A 4,315-nucleotide genomic window follows, 5' to 3' on the forward strand; every position below is an offset into this window, starting at 1 on the left:
GACATTCATGGAACCAAAGCATAGAGAACTCCAAATAACATCAACCCAATGAAAACCACACCCAGACATATAATAATCAAGATCCCAGAAATTCAGCATAGGAACAGTATACTAAAAGCCACTAAAGAAACAGATCACATTTAAAGGAAAACCCATCAGAATAATGGCAGATTTTTCTTCACAAACCATCAAGTCAAGAAGAGCATGGAGCAAAGTACTTCAAGTCTTGCAAGAAAACAAATTCCAACCCAGACTGATCTATCCTGCAAAACTCTCTTTCAAATATAATGGAGAAGTGAAATATTTCCCTGACAAAGAACAACTGAAGAATTTCATGATGACAAAGCCAAGCCTACACAGACTACTAAATGAGGTTCTAGAGAGGGAGCAAATTGATCACAGCCCCATGAATGAGAATGGAAAGAACCCGCCAAATAGGGCAAGCAATTAAACAGAGGAGAATAAGAGGTATACAATAGTAGTCTTTCAGTTATTCTTTTGTGTTCAGCAGCAGAATATTTTCATCAGCACACCCTACAAATGGACTTCTCTTCCACTTGATGAGTCATGATTCCACCTGAGTCTACAGGGTGGATTTCAAAGAAATAGCTGTAGCTCAGTTCCACAAGTGACGCCTAGCCACCAGTAACTGTCATGGTCCTTATGCATGTCCACAACACACTAGAACTTTGTGTGATATCCTATCCTCAAACTGTTAGAAGTGCTGGTCATTGACTTGCCATTCCAGTATGTATCTTATGTTTTACTCTAGTACTTCTTTGCTATCATGAAAACTTTTTCTTAGTTCAATTGTTTTGAAACATTTAATTTTCTGAATATTGCTTAATATTAATTTTTGTTCTAAGATTTATACTATATCTTTGACTTACAATTTATTTAAAAGACATTGTATGATATCTTCTCCTAGTATTAGAAACTTTAAAAAGTATATTTCCATTTTCTGTTGACTTAAAAAAAAACAGAGGTTTGTACCTATGTTGTTTATTATTTCTTGCCTATATCTTGTAATATGAGAAACTACTTTGGCAGTAACAATACACAATGTACTAACCATTGTTACTCTCCTAAAATCTTGTTTTGAGATTTTGTAGATAAATAAAAAGAAAAAAATATAAAATAAAATAAAAAAGAATCTCTTCCACTGTGCTAGAGCGAGCCTACAATGCACTATCCTCATTTTCCCTATAAGGATAAATTACAGAAGACTCATTCTAAAATGTAAATATTTTATTTGAGAGAGACACAGTCTAATAAACTTACTAAACTTGATCATGAAGAACAGTCCTGGGAAGAAAGAACCAAAGCAGACAACTGTGCACTGTTGAGACCAAGAGAAAGACAGAAAGATAACAGTTCTGTAAGTCTCAGCAGTCTGGGCAGGGTGCTCCTGCAAAGGCAGCCTGGGTGAGCTGGGCACTGCTATGATACAGAATGCTTGCAGGTGGCTTGGATGGATTGAGGACCCCACTGGAGGAAGAGGTGGGTGGTGAGACAGCCAGAAGGCTGTCCACAAGGTTATTCCACTGGAGGACAGGTCTGTATTGTCCAAATATGGACACTGTCTTTGGAATTCTTATAAATATTATCTTTCTCCAGATGTGGGGATAACTGGCTAGGAAGATGGATATGATTGTACCAGCCTTCATATGCCAGCATTTATGGTAAATATGGCAGTCAGTTTACAAGTTCTTCCCATTAGACATGAAAGAGTACCAAGAATTAAACTAATGATGTGCTGTCCATCTCCTGCTTGTCCAAATTATATTTCAAAATAATGACTTCCTCCAAAAAATGTTTATTGCTTCAAAACATTTGGAATAAAACATCTGAGATAAAATGATTTTTTGCTTCTTGCAAAACAATATCTTTGGCACTATGTCAACATCTACTCATTTCAAAGAAAATATTGATATGAGAACATCAAATAGTACAACAACAAATTATATGCCTTCTGCAGCAAAATGAGGAACTAAGCCTTTCATGTGTCTTTGGCTGGGCTGTTGTAGCCTTAGGATTTGGAGTGAGATTACGTTTCTCTTTAACATGATAGAATCGGTGATGGAAACACATTATTTTCAGCACATTCATCGTTCAGCTGGTGAAATAATTGCTTGGGAAAATGAGATGACAAATGAATTTTTGGTTTTACAAAATCTACTCCTGTTTTTCTTCAGTTGGTATTTAATTAGCAGTGGAAATATTTTCCACAGAGAGAAGCAGACACTTGAGGTTCTCGTCCGGGCATCATTGGGGCTGTGCTGTCTATGGCAGAAGGCCGCTTCAGCTTCCTTCGAAAGATAGAAGAAAAGCAGGATTTGCCACACTGGAAGTGTTGTGACAGTCATATAATGTGGAGCTTCTTCAGGCAGGGCCACGTTAAGCTTCCAGGTGACATCCCTGTGAAACTTTGTGTACTAGGGCCATGGCTTCCACCAGCCCCTGAACGGCCGCTCACGTAAAGTCAACGTGAAAGAGTCAGAAACAGAAGTGTATTTTGGAAAGAACAGATACCATGGAACTGAATAGTTCCAGGAGGGAAGGCTTTGCTCCCACAAGCCTTTTTCTGAGGACCAGGCCCCTGGCTATGGGAGGCGGGGCTTCCTGCCCCCATGATGCAGCCGCTCACTCAGCAGTCTCTGGGTTTTACCCTTCAGTCTCCCCAACACCATCACATAATGATGGAGGCTGACGAGTGTCAACACAAAGTCACCAAACTACAAGCCCAGGAGACCTGATTGCTAAGTTCAGGTCCTTAAACCCACAAACTTAAGACTCAAGAAAAGTCATTCAAGGCAAGAAAAGACCACAGTGAAGCTAAGATAGTCAGGATCCAATGGAGTTATACTGAGCTATTCAGTCTTCAACTGAGTTCATGAAGCCCACCCAGGTAGGGAGGTCAGTAGGGATCTACTCAGGCTACTAACTCAGATGCCCATCTCCGTCAGAGATACCACTATAGACATATCCAGAAAAATGTGTGACTGAACATCCGGACATCCTGGTGAGGGTGACACACACAACATGTCATTGCAGAGAGGCCAGGTCTTTCTAACAGGCACACCAGCACCTGCATGTCACATGTCTATTTTTTTTTTTTTGAAAACTACCAGTTCCATAAACTGTACTGTTCTAATAACAATGGCTGGCCTTCCTCACTGACCAATTGCCAAATGCCAGGAAATATCTGGGCAAGACACACAGATCCTCAGTTCTGTAAATGAGGTTCTATTGTTTCCTCATTTTATAGATGAAAAAAAAACAAGGCAGAAAGATCAAGGGCAGACACTGAAGCTCAAATCCAGCCAGTCCTGGCCCCGAGTCACCCAGAAACTGCCTTTCACCCTCTCCTGTGCTTTTACTCCAATCCTGTAATGCTTCTCCAGCACAAAGCTCCAGAAGCTTCTCCAGCTTTTGTAACTCGTTTTCAGAAACATGTGTACTTTGCCTGCATTGCACTATTTTAAAACTGACTTCCTCTGGAGATATGTTGCTGCTGCTGCTGTTGTTTATTTAAAGCCAGATAAAATTTAATATGAAACTTGCCTAGTGAGGTAGAAGATGGTAAACTAAGAGAACACCGGCCTGGTGAGGTGCACCTTAAGTAACTTGGCAAATTCTCCAGTCTTCTTTATACATCAAAAAACTGCAGCAAAAACAGTTTGGCAGTGCTATGGTCCAAATATTTAATACCCGACTGAAATCCTACCTAAGGACAGGATATTTGAGGTGGGGCCTTTGCAAAGTGATTCATAAAGGTGCAGCTACATGAGTGGGATGAGGGTCCTATAAGAGAGACTCTGCAGAGAGATCCTTGCCCCTTCTCCTAAATGAGGATAAGCAAGGAACAACAGGCCCTCACGAGATGCACAATTATTCTACTATTTTGGAATTGCCACCCTCCGGAACTATGAGAAGTGTGTTTCTGTTGTTTCTATGCTACCCATTTCACGGTATTTTGATGTAGCAAACCTAAATTCTCTGAGACTGTGTGTGATTCAAAGATGTACATGATTAACATGAGAATATTCAGTGCTGGACCAATAGTGATTCTTATATCTTGAGCAAAGAGAGGGCTATGAGTCTACTACACATTAATCTCCTACCTATATCTCAAGCAGATCACACTATTAGGTTAAAGTAATTTAGTTTTTTAACCATAACTATGCCAAAACTAAACCCAAAGTGAGGACACCTGGTCCATGAACCAAACAGAATACATAGCAGTAAGAGGGTGTGGAAGCCCTCCTACTGAGCTGTGACACTGAAGCTTACATGAAACTGGGATGCAGGGTGA

Source organism: Octodon degus, unplaced genomic scaffold (genome assembly GCF_000260255.1).
Source record: "Octodon degus isolate 3935 unplaced genomic scaffold, OctDeg1.0 scaffold00141, whole genome shotgun sequence".
NCBI classification, from domain to species: Eukaryota; Metazoa; Chordata; class Mammalia; order Rodentia; family Octodontidae; genus Octodon; species Octodon degus.